The 21892-nt window shown below is 39.7% G+C and overlaps 1 long non-coding RNA gene across 1 annotated transcript in view; it reads left to right on the top strand.

Moving 5' to 3' along the window:
- The first annotated feature begins 377 nt into the window (after positions 1-377).
- LOC126495042 (uncharacterized) overlaps positions 378-21892 on the top strand; it is a 48770-nt gene continuing 27255 nt past the window's right edge. Inside the window, exon 1 of the long non-coding RNA XR_007590102.1 lies at positions 378-492. This is a non-coding gene — a long non-coding RNA (uncharacterized lncRNA). The remainder of the gene's footprint in view (positions 493-21892) is intronic.

Genomic DNA, 21892 nt, shown 5'->3' on the forward strand with positions numbered 1-21892 from the left:
GAGCACAGTTACCTAGAGAACTGAGGACGGAGCTGGGGAACCACAAGGACCTCACAAGATAAAACCAAAGGCAGTAAAAAGATAATTTCTTAAAAGACCTTTAGCAGAGGATGAAGAGACAGGAAAGACTCATCGTGCTCAGACTGTTCCCTAAAAGGCAAGCCTGTAGGATTCCCATTTCACCGCTACTGCCAACTATTCTTTCCCCTGGGAACACAGCTTGTGTTATTAAGCATTCACTCCTCCTTACATGACACCCTTCAAGTTCCTGGACCCACATTGCCATTCTGACCACTCTGTATTTAGCAATATTCTGAGATATTGGTGCCTTTCCCCGTAAGTGCCAACTTTGACATGTGCTTATTTCTTTTTTTCAGGTTTTCTCTCTACAAATGGCGCTAGCAGAGTCCTGAGCTAGAGGTCTAACTCTGGGGATCTCAACTAATCCGGTATGGCCACTCATCCAAAACCCAAACAGAAAGGTGAAAATTGGTAAAGTACCTTTAATTGTTATGGCTGTGCCGGTTACACAAGAAGATCCTTCGGTCTGTTTTCAAACAACTGACAGAAAATCTTGAAAGTTACTATTTTCTAGTCAATTTATTTTGGGGGTTGAGTTTACTGACACGGGCCCCAAATTACATGAAATGGAGAAAATATATGTGGCAGGGAAGCTGCACCCATGAAGTCCCAACAATATGACTTTCTTTATATTTATGGTTGTGAGCCTAGCCTTTAACGGCTGAGCCATCTCTCCAGCCCAAAAATATGACTTTCTAAACCAAATTTCAGTACCAGTTGACATGCCAAAGTGGATGTGATCTGGGGAATGTCACAGGCCTGCACCCTCAGGTGATTGCTGAGACAGGGAGAATTAGTCTTCTTCAAAGATGAGCTTGCTGATAGGCTATCCAGTCCCAAGTTGTCATCCCTTGACACACATACATATGAGAAACTCTAAGTGGACTCATCAATCTGTATTTATATATACATATGTGTGCATATTATATATCTATATCATAATTAAGGAAGAGAAGGTCATGAATTTCAAAGGGAGTAGGGGAACACAGGGAGTTGGAAGGAGAAAGGAAGGGGTGAAATTATGTAAGTAGTGTACTCATGTACAAAATTCTGAAAAAAATAAATTAAAAACAATGGTATAGCTTACACCAGGAACCAGTCATATTTTCTCTTCCCTTTGTGAATTTAATTAAATATATATTATATTATAGAAAAAAATTACTAGCACTGAAGTCTCATGATTTTTGCATCTTATTTTCTTATAATTCATAGATGCATGAGTAGGGCTCAGCTGTTAATCTTGTGACGGGAAATAAAATTACATATCTACTGAGAGTTAAACTTTGAAACCAAATAGGAAAGAATCTTGGGGAAAGTGTTAAATAAAAGAGGAAACAATTTCATAGCAAAATTCTCGGAAAAGATGTTTGGCTACTGTCAATCGGTGATGGCTAGCCCTCACTGTTCACTTATCTATGCTCATATAATATTCATCTAACTGAGCTCACCATGCAGAGATTTGCTTTTTAAAGGTAATAATGTATAAGAAGAATGAATTTCATAAATGCCCTGATTTTTGACTCTCTCTCATTTTTGCAATTATGAAAGTTTCGATAATTGCTTCCATGTTGCAAAATATTCTTCCAGAAAAATCCTGATCCGTGTTCCCAGACCATGGTCAATCTTATCCAGCTTAGAATGAACTTTTGTTTCATCCTTTTGAGGCAAAAGCTGTATTTTGCATGATGGGCTTATCTTTATTTTCTGTTTATTAATGTTCAGTTTTACTATGTTTTGATGGTAATAATTAATCACATTAACACAGATGACTTCAACCAAGATATATGTTCACCCTGCCATGTGGCTATAAAATAGTCTATGGTTAGTAAAATAATAAATTATTAATAAATTATACCACCAAAATACATAATGAAATATTAAAATGTAAAGCATAAAAGTTATATGCCCTATGGAGTAATGCCACTCTTCCTTTCCTTGCTTAGAAATGTTGCCCTTTTTCATACAGACAGCATGAATATATAAAAGATCTTCAGAGAAATCTGTAAACCCCAAAGGAGTGCTTTCAGAATTAGGGCTCAAACACCATCTAGAACTAAAACACAGAAAAGGGCTGGGGGGGGCATATATGATGCAGTTGATGGGGTGGTGACCCGGAGAAGTGTGATGAGAACAGTACTGAAGACAGCTAAATCCAGGGTTTCCACTTTGGTAAGGATGTCTCGGGATTGCAGCCATCCTGCTCCTGATGGATAGAGGAGATGACCTACAGGTTTCTTTCATGGATGTTCATCTCCAGTATGGAGCAGGCTTCTCTGTTTGGAGAGTTTCTCCTGTACGTACAAGTCTTACAATAATAAGTTTATGTTTTAGGGGCTGGCATCTCTGTCCTCTTGTACCAGGATCCTCTTCTAAAAATAACAACAACAACAACAACAGTAACGGAAGGGACTGGGGAGATGGCCATAACATAACCAGAAGGACCCAAGTTTGGGTCCCCAGAACACACATTAAAAAGCCAGATGCTGCTTCCGTGAGTCAGCACAGGGGGAGCAAGGTAGAGACAGTCTGATCCCAGAAGCTCATTGGCCATCCAGTCTAAGCTAACCAATGACCTTTAATTTCAGTGAGAGACTTTGTTTCAAATACTAAAGTTGGGGAAAGCCAACCAATGTTAGACTTGGGCCTCCACGCCCACATGCACACCTGTGCGCACACCTACACAGGTATATACATGACACACAACACCGCACATGAAAGTAAAATAAGAGAAATGTGAACCACTTTTTACAGAGCGTGCTTCCGGAAGTGTTCAGAGAGCTATTGAACGGCAAAGCCAAAAAAAAGTTTAGCACAGTGGTTCTCAACCTTCCTAACACTGCGACCCTTTAATACAGTTCCTCATGTTGAGGTGACCCCGGCCACAAAATCATTTCCATTGCTACTTCATAACTGTAATTTTGCTACTGTTATGAACTGTAGTGTAAATATCTGTGCTTTCTAATCCTCTTAGGTGACTCTTGTGAAAGTGTTGTTAGACCCCGCTCCCACAAGGGGTTGCAACCCACAGATTGAGAAACACTGTGGAATTCAGCAGACTATATACGTGGCTAGGACTACATTTGTGTGGTCCTTGTCTCAAGTAATCACAGCTTTGTTAGAGAAAAAAAAATCAATGGACCAATCCATAGAGGTTGTTTTGTGGGGATTTTCAAAATCTTGTTTACACAACAAATCACGTTTCTCTAGCACCTTTAAGGGAAGGAGGAGGAGGAAGCATTTTTACTTATCCTAAACTTATTTCTCCTGCACCCTAAGACATTCTGCAAAAGCATCAGCTGCAGGCTGAGAGTTGATGACTCGGTCATTACAGTGGAATGGACGGGGACTCTGAAGTGAGCCCCAGGCTGTGACTTCAGGAAATTGCTTACCGCTTCCAACTCCTGATGTCTTCCTCTGTAAAATGGCAATAATAGCTGCTGAGTTCCTAGAGCTGGAATATGATTACATCACAGCGCTGGCCTTGCCCTCACACTCAGTTCTCATTTCCTTTTCCTTCCAGCATTATTTTTGGTTCCATTCTGCTGCCTTCATTTTCCTTAGTCCCTCGAATTCTCTAACTAAAGAACTTAATAGTCCAAGTCCGTCTTCATTTCGCAGCCCCTGGAGGCACAGCAGTGAGTTCAAGAGATAATTGTCATCACTTGTCAACAATATTGTAAGTGTCTTTAGATGGAGGAATCAGTCTTGACCCTAGGGTGCCTGATAATCGCCACTAAGTTTGACTTCTTGTGTTTTTTAATACATTATTAAATACAGCTGTGGGAGCTCTTACTTACAAACCCTCCGTTCAGAGGGTCAGACGTGAGGATCACAAGTTCAAGGCCAACCTAGGATAGAAGTAAGGAAATAAGGATTTGTTGTTACCAATTTTGCTTGTGGCTGAGACAACGCTTGTGTGCATTCAAATGCAGGCAGTGACCAGGATTTTGTGGATGTCACCTCTCTTACATACGGGAAAACATGTGGTAGAGAAGCTGCTGACAGTTGAGAAGCCTACCCCCGTAGAACAGCTGAGAAACTGAGGCCTCTCCACAGCCAAAGTTGTTATTTCCTAAGCATCCTTTTCTTCTCTCTCTCAGTCAAACATATAATGCTTCACTGCATTCCGCTGTCTCTTGAAATATTTAGTCACATTAATGTTCCCTTTTGCAAAAGGACTTCTGTCCTCTGCACCCATGGAAATTACACTGTGTACCCCTTGAAGTAAAAACAGTGCCAAAGGAACTCATTAATGGTACTTAAATTTGTCTGGGCAACTGGTTGGATTTCCTATCCTGGCTTTTAAGCTGTTTTATCTGTGACTAAAATTTCTCTGAAACGCATTCACTAATTAAAGAATACTTTGAGGGCCAGCTAGGGACTCAATTCTAGATGGGCTCGATTTTAGATAGGAGTTACATGGAAATGAATTTGAGACATTGTGGTATTATAGGTTTTCTCTCTAGTCATCAGAGGCTGATGGAAATAACTCAATATGAAAATAAACATCTTCAAAGTTTGAAATTATATATAGAGAGATAGATATAGAGATAAAGAAAAAGATAGATACAGATAGATAGATAGATAGACAGACAGATAGATGGCTGATAGATATAAACAGACAGCTAGATAGGCAGATAGACAGACAGACAGATATATAGTCACTGAGTCTAATGAAAGAAGCAAAGATGAGATGAGGATTGGGGAGGAAAAAGAGTAGGAAACTTCAGGGCCTCTACTCTTCCTTCAAACAAAGCCACTGTGGGGTACTGGATAGAGATAAAGATACAGGAGATGTGGATCCGATGCTCCAAACCTGGAGAGATCACCAGAGAGAGGAGAAATTGTGGGACTCCCTTGGCTCCACTCTATTTCATGAATAAAAAGAATATGGGGTTGTGGTGTCTTCAGGTAGTTTTAGACATTTCTACCAAGCATTATACCAAGATAGTTCACCAAGATGTGGAAATGCAAAGAGTCATGATTATAGAAAAATCAACAGGAGGTCAAAAAGTCCTTGTGGACTTGAGGCTTAGAGCTTGTCCTTGAGAAAAGCACTTTGGCTGCTTAGAATCGTAATTTCAACCCCACAGTCACATGATGGGAATAATGCCGATGTCAGTTTAGAACACCAGAGTCACGCCTACATTTATGCTGAACACTGGATTGAAATGGGAAAAGACTAAACAATTAAAGGAACTAAAACTCACAGTAACCTAATTAGCCTTCAACGCATACAAAATGTAAACAAAATTGGCTTCCAAAATGCCGTTCCCTGCACACCCTTTATTGCCTTTACAGAGAAAAGATCTCTCCAGCAGCCTTTGGTTTTGCACAAAGCCATTAACAAGTGCAATGAGTGTTTGTGCACCCCCACATTCCCACCCAGAAAATCAGCATTTCTGTGCATTTGATTAACTCCTCCGTGTCAAGAGGGTGAGTTTCACAGATACAAGTGACTTTTATAACCAGTTGTGTCCTGGGTGCTTTTCCAGTGATTTTCAGACAGTTGGCTTGTAGGAGCCTTGGTAGAGCTGCATTTCTCTCCTTCACTCTTTGGGTTAGAGCTAGGCAAGGTAGAGGCAATGGCATTAGCTCCAGTGGCCCAGAAGAAGTGGATACACCCGTGTGAGTTGCATTTGTTTCGTTTTGTTTTGCTTTGTTTTTAAAGGTTTTTGTATATGTTTTAGCAACTTTGAAAGACAAGTGTGACGGACTCTTGGATGTGAGCAAATACTGGCCACGTGTTTGGGGCAGGCAGTAGCTGCATTATTGTAAAGACTCATACCTGCCAGCAAGCTCAGACCATTGCTGGATCCCGGATTCCCAGTGGTTAGAATTTACACATATGAAGCACAAATAAGCTTTAACACAAACTTTAGGCCCTTTGTCTATAGGCGTTTTGGGCCTGTGTGCGTTCACATTTCCACCTGTGTTGTGACTTTGCAAAGTCTAAACCCTCTCCTTAGATTCTCTTGGTTTTCTGAACACCTATAGTCCAGTGGTTTCCCCTACCCCAGTTTTAATATAACAGGTTACTCAGTCACCAAACAGACATTTCCACTTTCCTCTGCATTAAAAACTTCTAACGTGAAGTATGCAAATACAAAACGGATGTGTGAAGGTCATGAGAAGGTGAGCATTACTGTGGAATAGTTAGCCTTTGACCTTCAGTCTTCTTGCTTTTCCTTCTTTCTTCCCTCTCGCAAATAAAGAACAGCCTCTGGGACCCATGGAGAGCAACTAATCCACTGTTATTGACAGCAAGTGTGTCTTGAGGGTCTCATTTTGCACAGCAATGACTTATTAGGGTATGTTATGTCTTCTATACAGATAATGTGCTGTCTCAGAAAAGGGCCATTTGAGAATAAAATCGGCTGTCTTGTTGCTTTACATATGATCTCCTAGTAGCTGCTCCTCTGCCTGCAACACACTTGCTCTGTTCTTGTTCCAGGGAAAGATGGACAGGGATACTGAACTCACAAAGCATGGAATTCAAATGAATGAAGGGAAAATGACAGACAGCCAAGGGGCATGTGTGCAAAACCATGCACCAACAGAATATGCGGCCCTATAGTGTTCACTACTACTCAGAAACACACAGTATAGTGAGACAGGGAGTGAGTGGCAGGTCAGAGGGGTCTGTGGCTATTACAGATGTGATCAATAGGAAAAGTGTTTTCAGAAAGGGTAAGGTTTGCATGAAACATAAATATTGAAAAGGAAAATCACATAAGACCACTCTGTGACCAGGGAGATGAACATGAATTGCAGAATCAGGAAAAATGGATCCATTGAAGTTGGATTTTGAGATAGTTTTTGAGAACTTTGCACTAAAGATTGTCAAGTAATAGATGACCAAGTAATGAACAGGTTCCCAAGTGGACTCCTGTATATTCCTCACACACCACAGGAAAAGGAGTTAGTAAATGCCACACTGCCTGTCTCACACAGCAAAGCTGAAGTTTCTTCCTCAAGATTCGGCTCAATGCTATCAGGAACCGGTGCCTGGATAAGGTGAGTGTGTATGTAAGGATGAGTGTGTGTGTGCAAGTGTGTCCTGTCACAAGAGCTGCTTCTCATTCCTGGGTATGGGGCTTGATTTTATTAAATTAGCTGTGGACGGTGGGCTCAACAGGTGATGGCACTTGCTGCCAAATCTGAGACCTGAGTTCAAACCCGGAGACCCACATGTTAGAAATGAACTGACTCGTGAAAGTTGTCCACACATACACACACACACACACACACACACACACACACACACACAATTTCCAATTAAAGTAGCCGAAGGTAATGAACCCATACTTTGAAATAAGAAAAGCACCCTCTTGTCCCAGCAGCTACACAGTCCACGAGAGGGTCCACTCTGAATACACAGATGGAGTGCGTATCCACTACAGACAGAAGGCAAGCTCGGATGCAGGTAGTCTTCTTGAACGGTCCATAGTCTCTGACTGGTCCCTTCTGTATCCACATTGCTCCTGCGCTGTGGAGATCAGAGTCCTTGTTCCCTTTATAATTATATACTTGCTCAAGTGTCACGTGAAGAATGACCTTCTTTCATTGTGTCACGAAGGGTGCTATTTTTTTCCAGCTCTCAGCAAAACTCTTGCTAGCAATTTCTTATTCTTCTGGGCTGCACTTTTTTGATGCAATCAGCCTAACCTTTTAGTACAAAAGCAGTACCCACGTTGGTGCCTATTTGAGGGTGGAACTGCCTTGGAAAGTGGGGTATGGACACTGCTGGCAGAACTCCGTGCTTTCTGGCATCTAGGCTCATATGTCCACAGATTAACCTTCGCATGCCCCTTCTGATCAACTAGCTATGGCAAACACCCTTTTAGAATTAAACTGAAAGGTATACATTCACACGTATGTTCATAAACATTTGATATATACATCAGAGACTCTTAGACTTTTTCCACTCACGACCCTTTTGTGTCCAGGAAAATTCCACACAACCTTTATTATATAGGTAGATAAAATGCATCAATAAACATGTTCTGATAATACATAAATTCATAAATTTATTTTAAAACAATTCCTCAGTATGTGTATCATTTTACAATCTCTAATGAGCACAAGTTTGCTGATCAGAAGGACATATCTTCTTATTTTACATGCACAAACTGTAGCTAAATATTTGTAATGCAGGACACACAGCATCCCAACGTTTTTCAGATCAAATAAACTTTTGTCATTTTCTAATTGTCTCCTGAGAATCCACCTCACATAAATACATAGTACAAAAGCAGTGTATTGGGCCATTTCAGACGTCTGTCTTAATCCCAAAGCAAAATTCATTAAAGATTTTTATGATGCTCAAGTCAACAACTCAAATAGAATTTTTTAAAAAGTCAAGCATTTTAAAACAGTACACCCCCAAAGATATACTAATTTGATATCTACATGCTGAGGAATGAAAAGACAGTAAGAAAATCTTTAAAGTCTTCATTTTTCAAATGAAGCCATTGGTGTTTCTATCAGAGCAAAATGAACAAACCACCGCAATTCAAAGCACAGCCGTCTCAAATCAGAGCCAGTGTGTTTCAGGCAACCATCACTGGTGTTGTTTATCACAAAGGTGTGGAAAGTGCATACGCAGGATGTCCAGGCTAGGGCTGAAGGGACTCTATGGGCAAGAGCTGTCAGAAACACTGGGGATCCCTTACATGCTTAATTTTGAGTTTTTTTTTTTAATATTTTAAGCATCCAGAAATACTTTCTCTTGCTGTTTCTTTCCACGACACCCTTTGAAACCCCTTTCAGTTATGTGACCTCATATGCTGTTGTGATTCACAATTTTACAAGCAGTGATTCAGATGACAGAGACAGATAGATCCATATAGATAAATGATTGATAGATATACAGCTAAATAAATCATTGTTAGATTGACACATAGGTAGGTAGATGATAATTTGGAGAGCTATTGCACAAACACACACAACAAGAAATGTAGACCAAATATGGATAAACTTGCAGCTGAAAATACTGTGACTATAAAGGACATAATCCCACCTATATATACCTTTAAAGAGACCTCACAGTGAGCAGACTCCTCCTAGATGTGCAAACCGCAGCTCTGGAGTGAAAGCGTGGTATGGCCGATCACATTAAAAAGCTTCATTGATGCCAGTGGGCTCGGGAAAGTTTTGACCTGCACACCCTCGTTGCTTCTGTTTTCATAATTTTATCTATTTCAGGGGCCACGTTTGCTGCTCCAAAACTAGTGCGCAGACATCCTAAGATTCACACACTCTACAGGTTGCAGTGGTGTGTGCTGTGCCCTTATCAGTGGATGGAACAGGCTCACTCAGCAGGCACTGCACTTGGACGATATGAGCTGTGTCCTAGGCAACTGAGTAGGTACATTCGGAGACTAGGAATACATCCCCTGTCTCTTCTCATCCCCTCCGTCACAAACACTCTTACACTCACCCTCTGTGTCCAGTTTCTGCCTCATTCCTTATACCTGGACTGTGTCACCCTGTCTAATATCTGGCCGTTAATACAGTATTCAGATCATCTGTCCACTCTTTACTTCAAACTGCACATCCTGAACCACCCTGTATCTTGAGATAAAGCTGAGGCTCCCTGTGAACAATATCAGTTCAACTACTCTAGGTCCACTGTGGGCTAAAGGAGTCTAGTCATCCTACTTTTAAAGACTCCAGTGGGGGAAAGAAAGCTCTTCTTCAATACTTCCCTCACCAGTGTGAAGTTTGCTCTCTCTCTCTCTCTCTCTCTCTCTCTCTCTCTCTCTCTCTCTCTTTCTCTCTCTCTCCCTCTCTTTCTTCCCCCTCCCTCTCTGTCTCACATACACACACCATAATTAAATTACTCCATAAAAAAACAAGATTTATTAATGTGATGAAGTTTTTTTGTTGGTTTTGGTTTTGGTTTTCTGTCATCCTCGAGTCTCTGATATCTGCTAAAGGTTAAAACATACCAGGCCTGGCATTTTAATACCCTCGAAAATTTCAGTGAGGAAGTGGAACCTTGGAACTGGCTTGCAGGGAGAGTATCTAGGACACCTGGCCCATATGCAGGTCTGCTTCTGTGCTCAGAATTGAGCCTCTATTTCTGTCACCAAGTTCTCCTTGATTTTGTCGCAATTCTTTATTCATAAAAAGTACAGTTAAATGAGTCCAATTTTTAGTACAAATTATTTGTACAAAGAGGCTGAAGACAGTCTAATTGCTGCTCATTCAGGCAACGTGGTTTCTTAGGAAGGGAACTGGGGAGCCGGCATTGATTAGGCACCTGGACGTGTCAGGAGCATCACAGACATTATCTTAATTTCCCCAACAACCATGGAAGACCATTATTATGGCTCCCGATTTACTGAGAGGCAAATTAGGCAAGGTCACGGATCTATTAGCAGCATAGCCGTGATTCAAAACTAAATCTCTCTCACGCCTAATTTTTGTGTATTTTTTACATTCTGTTTACCGAAGACTTGCTACAGTCAGACAGACCTGAGTTCTGCCCTCATTAAAAGTCTCAGATCCAGGAGATTCTTATTTTGGGAGGTTAGATTCAGGTTGTTTGCTTCTCCTCCTAATCGTCATTCTGGGCTCTGGCTGTCTCTTATTTTCTCCATTGTTCATTGTCTGTGTGTCAATCATCACATGCCTTGCATCTTTTCTTTGATGTTTCTGTCATTGTATCAAATTCACAATTACTACCTAGTGTGTATTGGAGCTTCTGAAATTGGAGAATTGGGTGTTTTGACATTGTGTCAGCTGTCATTTTCATTCACGCTAAAGGATAATTTTATCAATAATGGTTTTAGTTTTAATTTTTGACACTTAATTTTTTATTAATTTTTGAACACTAACGTATTTTTATTTTAATCTTTAAACTTATTTTTTTATTTTTGATATTATAATTACATCATTTCCCCCTTCCCTTTCCTTCCTTCAAACTCTCCCATAGACTCCTCTTAGCCCTTTCAAATCCATGACCTCCTTTCTCATTAAGTGCTGTTATATACATATATATGTACATATTCCTAAATACATATGTACTGCCTGCTTAGTCAACATACTGTTACTTGCATATGTGTTTTCAGGTCCAACCATTTGGTATTGGATAACCTAGCGGTGAGCACTCCCCTAGGTAAAGCTGTCTCTCCCACTCCTGACATTCCTGGGTTACCAACAGTTGCTTGTGTACAGCTGAGGCCTCGTGAGTTTTCCCTTAGCTTGTCTATTGCTATTGCTCTTTCTTGTTCAGCTCCTGGTTAGGCAGGCATGTTGGCAAGACTTTGTGGGTGTAGCTTCTGACATTACTAGGATACACAATCTCATAGCAAACTCCCTTTCCCTGGCTGTTACAACCCCCACATCATGGAGATATTATGCTGTTGTCTTAATTTTTTTTGGCATAGAAAGTTATCAAAGAGGAACTCAGACACACATACCGTATCTTCTGACTCCCAAATTCCCTCCATTGAGTTATTCTGAACCTTCACTAAAATGATAGTCCCACCTATAACTTTCATTATGAACATTGGTGATTTTCCCCCAAAGTCACTGAGAAATCGTTAGAGTATAAATGGCAAAGTCACTAAGGTGCCACGACGCCGTGCAGTGTGGAGAACTCACTTGGATGTGGCAAGAGGTCATCTGCTGTTGGAGGCAGCATGCTCGGGAAGTAAGCACCTGAACTGTATAAACCACTTAGAGACACAAACATGGAAAGCCTTTTTGATTACATAGATGACAGAACAATCAGCCGAGAACATTATGCCAGAGATGTGTGCCTGGTGAACCTCAGCCATACACCAATGATAGTGGTTTCCACCAAATGGTTTCTTTTTATTTGACAAGAACTGAATTCCTTGATTTGTGCCATTGGACTTGATGTTGGAATGTAGTAGTAAATAAAGACAGCAAGATCTCACCCCTGTGGAGTTATAGTCCAATGAGGGTGGTGTCTTTATAACTTAAGAATAAAGACCATTATAGAGCACCAATATGAGCAAAGTATAAAGGAAGGGGTTGACCTAGCATGACAGACCTTATCTAGAGGAGCCTGACATAAACTGGGAGAGACAAAGAATGCCCCTTCAAGAAGACAAAAGTTGGGTTGAATTTCATGAGGAATTATCAACTGCTTTCTCCTCTATTGTCTTTTTATTTTCCTTGTGCTTATTCTTCAATATTATTGATTTTATAATAGGTTTTAAAACATTGAAAGTAAGCTGCTAGGTGTTAGGGTACTCGTTAATGATGGAATAGAGTCAGAGGACAAATTTTCTGCTACATGAAGCCACCCACATTCATCTATGAACCATCCCAGGCTCAAAGTGGTTCCTGACAGCCGGCATGTGTTTGCTCTTCCATGAGTGCTGTCTCTCAAGTTCAGCTGATCCAGACTGGATGTAGCTAGGGATCCCACTTCACACTGGACTGGCTTTATTCTTACTGCTTCCCCATAAGGCAGCAAGAGGACGGCAGGATGGCTATTTCCTGGTTTCTGGTCCTTCTTGGATCTGCAGACTATTTGAGCCTGTTTTCCACATAACAATGTAAAAAGACGCAAAAAAAAAAAAAAAAAAAGGAATAAGAAATATGAGGGGCCTTTTAAGTCCTTGTGAATTCCAAATTTGCACAGCTGTAGTTCTTGCCCTGATTCCACTGATCAGAATAAATCAGTGGCTAACCTCAAAGCCCAGGAGAAGAGAAGCATAATCTGCCACTTAAGGGGCTATATCAGGAATACAGATGGAGAAGGGCAGAGTGCTGGAGTTAGTGATTTGACCTCTGCAACTGCTATGCATTTCACTAATAGACATATACCTTACAGGACTGCGTGTCTGCAATATGTCCTATTGAAATAATTGGCCTCAATAATTCATGGAAGCATGGTTTAAATGTGTGCCGAGTATATGACTTCTGATTGGTAATAATGGCTCACCTTCAAATGATAGATTCCTAAATTATAATCAACAAAGCAGTTATTGGCTGTTAGTGTAAGTAACACAACTTCTAAGCAGGTTGTCACTGTCCTTGGACTTATAAAAAATACTGGTTACGCATTGAGGAGAATACTAGAACATATGAGAGACAAAGAAAAGGCATCCAAGTTTGAAAACATATCTGAATTTATGTATCAATACCCTGGACAAAGTTAGGAAGTACCAAGTGTTTGTATGCATTCCCTGGAGGACAAGGACAATGAGGGAGACATGTGATGGATGCCAGAAGTGGAGAATGTTGTTTGACACAGGCTATGCTATACAACCAGTCAGCTAGATCACTATGGAACTCAGGAAAGAAATTACTGCTGATTGAAAGGTTATCCTCTGGCACAGACAGAATTTGTATAAGCTGAGATTATATTTGAGAGTGACCAAACAGAGGAATTGGAGTCAGCAAGTGCAAACAGTTAAGTTTCGCATATCTTAGCAAATAAATAAATAAATAAATAAATAAATAAATAAATAAAATAAAGCAACTGACTATCTAGAGTAGAGAATGACAGCAAAATAGGTAATCATATGTAGCGCATATTGTGAGCTGGGGACTCTTGGAGTCTTTAACATAAACACTGATATCATGGAAGGTACCACTTAAATAAATGTTATACAGTTGGTTAAGTTTTTTTTTTTTTCAATGATATAAACTACTCTGCTCAAACAGGTAGAGTAATGACTTTAACAGCTAACCTTTGGTTATTCGTATGTCTCTGGTAGTGTACTAGAGACTTTGTGTTTTATAAATTTACTTAAAGGTTCAGGGCTGTAACTTCCATGATCAATTACACCCAAATAACTCTTGTAAGCAGAGGACAAAGTAGAAAGGAATCAACTCTATTGGCATACAATCACACATGGGGTGAGGATGTCCATACAATAGTGACCAGTGCGTGATGTATTTGTCAGGGAGAGAAGAAGAGAGAATGGGGCAAGGAAAGAAAGGGAAGAGGAAGAGAGAGAGGGAGGAAGGGAGGGAGAGACAGACAAACAGAGAGACAGAGATGACAGGGGGACAGAGAGACAGAAATAGAGAGATTCTAGTGAATTGGCTAATAAAGTTATGATGTTGAGAAGCTTTATAGTCTTCATTCAACAAGGCAGGGAAGCAGGAGAGCCCATCTGGTTGCTGGGTAGCACATGAAGTCAACACACAAGTTAACACAGGGGTACAAAGAGATTTGACCGTGTTCCAAGTTTTCAGTCAAGGACTATTGCTGAGTAGCTGGGTGACCTTGGGAAATTCGTTGACCTTTCTAAATCCAGGAAGCTGGCATTGAGTTTGCTGATATCAGATAACACATACCAACTTAGTGCTGGACCCTTACTAGATGAATACAATACTCTGGCTCCTAGCTAAATACGTATTTCTCTAATCACTTTAAAGCTTAATTGTATGCAACATGGGCCTGTTTGAATCCCTATGGCATTGTGGTAGCCAAGAAAACATCATGAAAGAAAAAATCCATGGCAACTCCTTGTATGTGATCCAAATGAAAGGAATTTGGGAGGGGTTGGGAGTGGGACAGTGGAAATCAAGCCCACACCCTCATATAAGCCACATGCTAGGCTAATATTCTACTGCAATGTACCCCCCAGCTCTTAGAAAAAAAAATTCTTTAATTGACATGAATTCCAACTGTCTCCCAAGTAATCTAACCTTTTGAAAAACTAAAGAACTACTCAGGAGATCTCCCCAAGAGGCAAGAGAAGTAGGTGTTTATACTTAGGAATATTGAAAAGGGCCAATAACACTGGGAGTTACACATTTAATAGCACTCTCTCATTCAAGAGCAAAAAAAAAAAAACACACAGCAAGTCAAATTAGAGTTTCTGATTGAGGAGAGGTCTAGGCTAGAACTGCATTTTTAGTTAATAGCTAAGCAGTACAGAAAGGATACATCTAGGGAAAAAGTAAAAGAGTTTTTAGTTTAAAAGTGGGAATCAGACTAAGTCAACCAATATTGAATATTTGACCTTTGTAAAAAAAAAAAAAAAACATTTGTGTGTGTGTATATGCACACGCACAAATAACCAAAGGGGTCAGAAGAGGGACTTGGGTCCTCTGGAGTCAGAGGTACAGATGATATGAGGCGCTCAACCTGAGTGTTAGAAGCAGAACTCAGTCATCTGAAGGAGCAGCAAGCAGAGTCATCGCCCAGCCCCTCTTTTCAGACTGTGTGGAGACAAAAGAGAAAATGCCAGAAGTGGAGTGAGTAACAAGGCTGTGTGTGCTAATAGCTGCCACCACTGTTGCCTGGACACCGCGTAGATGGCGAGGGGGAGCTTCACAGCTGGACATAACTGCAGAAGCCAGGAGGTCTGCTGAAGGCCCCCACTTGGCAGGTGACAAACTGAAATCACAAAGGTCAAACACAAAGTCACATGGAGACAGCAGAAACTGGGACCTGAAGAGAAAGGCATCCACATGCCTGAACGCATGCCTGCTCCAATACTCATAACGCATCTACTAAGCATACTTAAAGAGTAAGAATAGTTACTATAATTTGCAGTACCTAAACAAATACCACTTCATGACCTCATGTAAATCATTTGATTGCTCTTGGCCTCATTATCACAACTATAAAGTACCAATAACCAAAATACTTCATAGATTCGTAATAAGATTCAATAAAATAATGGATGTAAAATATCTATAAATTATCTAATGCAAGGTCACAAACTGATAGTTCAAGGTGTTTTGTTAGCCTAGACTATTTTGGTTTGAATTTTTTTTTTTTTGAGACAGAGTTTTACCATGTAGCCCTGGCTGGCCTGGAACTCAGAGAGATCCACTTGCTTCTGCCTCCCAAGTGCTGGGACTAAAGGCGTGTGCAACCATATCCAACACTGGACAGTTTTTTAAGAAATTTTTTAAAACAGTTTAAATTTCCCAAATCACTACTTTTCATATAAAGTCTAGGGCTCGGGTTTATGTTTAGAATTGAGAGAGTGTGGCAGATCATGATTTACCCTTTCTCGCAGCCATGATTAACCAGGTAAGGATCACTACCTCACCACAATACACGTTTGTCCAGTCTCTGACATTTCTGACAAATGACATGTCAGGGTACAACCTGGCCCTTGTTGGTATGTGAGACAGGCATTCATGGGTCAAGGCTTTAATTGAAGATCAAATTATATTATAATTTATATACTTGGGCCTTGACGCTTAACATAGATTGATACACACTTTTCATTGACTCAAGTACAATACAATTAACATAAAATGAAATATAACAATTAAATGGCTGAGCATAAAGAGGCACTTTTAAAAAATATTCTTGTAAGAAGAATTTCTGAACATTACCACCCAGGTTTATATTTACTGAAGATTAATCTATGTATAAAAGAATGAGACATTGGCATGCCTTGCTCCTCCAAGTTTAGGAGCTAAATGTTGTTCTTGGAGGATGGAAGAATTTTCTCACAAACGTTCAAGGAATCAATCAAGGTGCCAGCATGTCTTCAGCTCTATAGTGCCATCTCCTAGTTTCAAACAGCTAGGAAGCCAGCATGAGACCCATTGATAAAAAATGTAAAAAGCAGAAAGAAAAAAATTGCTCTTCTTTTTAATCTGCAAGATTGCTGGTTTCTATGTTTCCGTGTAAAGTTGATACTTGAAAAATATCTTCCTGAAGAATAAATGAAATGAACTTTTACAGTGTAAAAATATTACCAAGTGTCTATAAACTTGGACTGCATGGTCATTGAACTTGATCAAAACATATCAAAACAATGCTTCATTTTCTAGCAGACAATGCATCTAGAAAAGCAATACAAAACTCAAATAATGACCTCCTTAATCCACGTTTGGGTGACTAGAGTTCACTATAAAGGCGCAGCAACAGTAGACATGTGGAAGACCTAACTTGTCAGCAGTAAAGAAGTCCTTCCTCCTCTGGTCATCCAAGGGAAATACCAAGAAACCAGAAGAAAACATTGTATACCTTTCCATAAAGCATTTATTTACTGGGACTAAATATTCTATTTAGTTTCCTCCTTTGCACTGGAGGAGTAAAAGGCCCAATGGTCCCATTATATGAACAACTAATGAGGAAGCCACTTCTGCTAGCCCATCTCAGGAACGTGGGAGGATCTAAATAAAAACCCTATTTTAAGTTATTAAGAGATGTTTGTCATCAAGACATGTGTGACTAGTCCTGACTGGTATAGATATGTAAGATGGAGCTTCTTAGCTGACTGTCCGAGTTTAAGGAATTTAGCAGAGATTGTATTTTCTTTATTTATTTCTTATTTGTTGATATCGGACAATCTCCAAGATGGAGATGGCTACTTCCATGGTATAAGGAAGTAGCCATTCTGATACATATATAAACAAGAATAGTTAGCTTTGTTCCATTGAAGACCAGCGGCCTACGGAAAGATGGCAGTATTAGCAAGGCTGTGTTGTATGCAGCTACCTCGTGGTCAGTCTAGCAACTCCACTCCTAGGTCATGCCCCCAAAGAACTGAAAAGAAGACCTCAAAGGCATAGTGTAGTAGTCACAGCTGCCATCACTCACAGTATCCAAGATGTAGAAACAACGTACATGTCTGACAAAAGATGAGTAGGCTAACACTGTGGTATACACACACAATGAATATTCTTCCTTGACATTAAGAAAATTCTTCAACGTGCAACAACATGAAATGTGTTTAAGACATTATGCTAGGCAAAATAAACCCATTCAGAATGGTGAGCAGCACACAATTCCATTAACATGAGGAATTTAAAACATTCAAACTCATAAAGTCAGAGAGTAGAGTGGCAGTTACCAGTGACTAGAGGAGGGAGAAATGGAAAATTCCTGATGATGGAAAACAGATAAATCTTCCATCTTAGAATTCAAATAAGAGGCTATTCTACTCTTTGTTTCATTCATTAAATGATCAGGTCTATTGACTTGAAATGTCACCTTTTCCTTGACATAAATTCCAATGTATTTTAACATGTTTCTTGCCTTTCTGATTTTTATATATGATTTGTTTTCTTATCAGGACTACATTAGGTTATCATAAATGTATGATTTAATATTTGGTAGTGGAAGTTCCCTTATGAAATTCTTTCTCAAAATATTCTGGAACATTCTTGTCCATTTATTCTGCTAGTCGGGTTGAGAAACAGTAGCAAGACTTCAAAAGAAAAGCTAGTCTAGATTAGTATTAGAATTATATTAAGCATATAAATTATTTTGCCAAAAATTAAACCATGAAATAGTTGGTCTCCTGGGCTCCCCTTTGGTATTAAATTCTAAGTCATTTTGTTCCAATTCAAGACTATTTTTGTCAATGTTCAAACTTAAATTAAAATTTCCCAGGGAATATTTATTTCACAGACCTGTCTACAGCCTGAATGTACTTGCCCACTGTTATTTACTTCTTATTACAACAAAATATATCAATAGATAACTACAATAATCATACAGTTGTATATGGCATAATTTAGGTTGGCTCAGCATGTTCTGATCATCAAAATTCAGATTCCATGTTCTTTGAACTTGATACGTGTCTTAGTTAGGGTTTCTATTGCTGTGACAAAACACCAGGACCAAAAAGCAAGTTGGGGAGGAAAGGAAGGGTTTATATGGCTTGCTGTTCATCACTGAAGGAAGTCAGGACAGAAGCTCAACCAGGGCAGGATCATGGAGACAGGAGTTGATGCAGAGGCCATGGAGGAGTGCTGCTTACTGGCTTGCTTCTTCTGGCTTACCCAACCTGCTTTCTTACAGAAGCCAGGACCACCAGGGATGGCCACCTACAATGGGTTAAGCCCTCCCCCATTGATCACTAGATGAGAAAATGCCTTACACCTGGATCTCATGGAGGCATTTCCTCAAGTGGGGCTCCTTCCTCCCTGATGACTCTAGCTTGTGTCAAGTTGACACAAAACCAGCCAGTACAATATGTAAAGAACTGATCAAACTAAACATCTAAATCCAAGTGATTGAGCATTTCTTAATTCGGATGATTTTAAAAATTACTTTTGGTCCCTTTTTCGTTTTTCCTTTACACTGTGAAGCTGAAGTTCTTTGGAGAAGTTAACCTTGGCCTCACTAAAACATGGTGAGTATGCATGCTGGAATGTTGCAGCTGAAGAACCAAAGCCATTCTGAGCTATCATGAGTCCTTGAGAAAACAGCCGTTCACTCTCAACCTCTGAACACAGTCTGACTTTCTGTTCTGATTATTTGCTTGCTCCCTTACTTGGTTTTGACACAAGGTGGTTGTTGCTGCTGTTGTTGCTACTGTTGTTATTGTTGTTGTTGTTGCCCAAACTTCTTTTAAACTCATGATCCTACTGCTTCAGCCTCTCAAAAGTAGGATTGCATGTGTGTACCCGCATGTGTAGTCCCATATGGCTAATTTTCTCATAATACCGAGTGAACCCCTTAGACTGTATTAAACTTAGAAAACCTTTAACCTTCACCAACTCTAAAGGTAAGAATGATATAAAATAAAGCCTGTAGGAATGATTGGCCCCTTTGCTCTAGCTAGCCTGCCCAATGTTCCCACCAATGCATTTGTCAAAAATTTTGATTTATGGCTTTCTTTGCTCTTTGGTTACAAAAGTTCACGTCATCTCTTGTACAGCAGAAGATGTCATTACATTCCCAAGCCATGGTAACTCATATTTGACTTAAAATAAACTGCTTTATTATTTCCTTCATAGCAGGGCTGTTACTCTACATTAGCTATGTGAAACTGGTAGTGTTCTGTTGTTTTGACTTTCTCATGAACACTGTTACATTTCTTTTCCGTAATCCAAGTAGTATATAGATCACTATAAGAGTTTCCCATCATGCAACCTGGGCCACATTTGCTTTATGCCAAGTCAGAAAACTCTGACTTGTAGTTAGTAATCCAGAATGGGATATAGAGCAGCAGACACAACTTTCCTAATGAATACCTGTTATTGCTACATCTATAAAAAGAACTTCCTAAGAACTGGGTGCACCAAAGCCCAAGAATGAAGTATCTGTCTGCTTCCTAAATACTTCAAATCCTTCATCTTCTTTGTGGGTATTTGACTTCATGTGTGCAATGCCATCAAGTTTTGGATCACTATCATCAAGGCAGGGCTTCTTACAGAGCATTCTATCCAATGTACACACATAAAGGTATTTCGGTGAATAGGTTTGATCAAGTCAGATCAAGTGGAACATCTTTCTAAAAGGGGGACTTCTCAAGTGCTTAAAAAGTATGAAGTGGGAAATCTTAAGACAGGAATGGATTTTATCACCCCCCCCCAAAGAACTGATACAGAATTCTTTTTAATTCTTTCAGTTATCACTAACGGTTAGGGGAATGTTTCCAAGATCAATAAGTATAGGAGTCATTCTCTCCATATTAAAAAGTTCCCTATTTTCCCACAGAAAGACAGCTCTAATTCAGAACCATAAATTCTTTTCCTACAGAAAATACAGATGTAATTATAAATTGCTGGATTCATTAATAAGTTTTATCTCTGTTCTTAGCCCTGCCACTTCTTAGCTGTGTGTGTAAGTTTGTAAATTACTCAGTTATCCGCAGTGTATGCATCTACATGGCAAAGGAAGCAATTGTTTTCTCATACAGTTTGTCTATTAAGAAGTAATGAACATAAAGGGGACTTTTGAAACTGTAAAAATGGTGTTTATATGTCATTATAAACTACCTATTTATCTTAATTTAAAAAAATAGACATTTACCCTGGAAAGCTGTATTAGATAACATGAGATAAATTATTATATTATATTAATATATACTAATAATATTATATATCAATAAACTCTATAAGGAACATTAAGAGTACACTTTTAAATCTGGCAGTTGTTCTATTATTATTCCACTCTACCCCAGTGTCAGTATCCTTATTATATTTATCTTATTTCATTAATGTATGTGTTCTACTAATAGCTGGGCTCATTATATTTTATTAATTTCCAAAAATTCAGAATAACAATGAAAATATAGGAATATTTGTCTTTTATCCATGTATCTACTTATCTGAGTGATTGTGTTAACCAAGGTCCCCATAATCTTACAGTTTCGTATTGTTCAAAACTCTAAATACTCTGGGAAATCTCTTCAGTATGAGCCCCTGTAAAATCAAACAGCAAGTTTCATAGTTCCAGCAGACAATAGTACAAAGAAAGCAATCCTATTCCGAAAGGGAAGAATTTAGACAACAATAGGGAAACGTTGTACCACAGCAGGGCCAAAACCCATCAGGGCAAATACCAAACCCTAAAGCCTGCAGTGACATCACCTGGGCACCTATTGAACTTTAAATTAAGAAAGTTCATATTAAGAAAGCCCTTCCTCTAGCTGGGCAGTGGTGGTGCACACCTGTAATGCCAGCACTCAGGAAGTAAAGGCAGGCAAGTTTCTGGGAGTTCGAGGTCAGTCTGGACTACTAAGCAAGTTCCAGGACAGCTAGAGCTGTTACACAGAGAAAGCCTGTCTTTAAAAAAACAAAAAACAAAAAAGGAAAAAATAAAGAAAGAAAAAGAGAGGTGAGAGACAGAGACAGAGAAAGGAAACAGAGAAAGAAGGAAGGAGGGAAGGAGAGGAAGAGAAAGAAAGAGCCCTTCCCCTCCAGAGCCCCGACCTGTAACATGTGGGCTCACTGCTGGGCCAGCTGCACTCGGTGCCTACAGCTTCTTCAGCGGACTTCACACATTCTAATATCTACGTCTAGAGGGCTCCACTGCGACTGAGACTTCACCTTCGTAACGCCACACACTCAGGAGGTCCGCACAAGGAATGTGCGCATTTCTGGACCTCGGCCGCTTTTTAGAATACTGGCACGCGTTTCCATCCACCCCGTAATTCTTTCATTT

Source organism: Alexandromys fortis, unplaced genomic scaffold (assembly GCF_014885135.2).
Source record: "Alexandromys fortis isolate MF-2015 unplaced genomic scaffold, M_Fortis_MF-2015_v1.1 scaffold_419, whole genome shotgun sequence".
Lineage (NCBI taxonomy): Eukaryota > Metazoa > Chordata > Mammalia > Rodentia > Cricetidae > Alexandromys > Alexandromys fortis.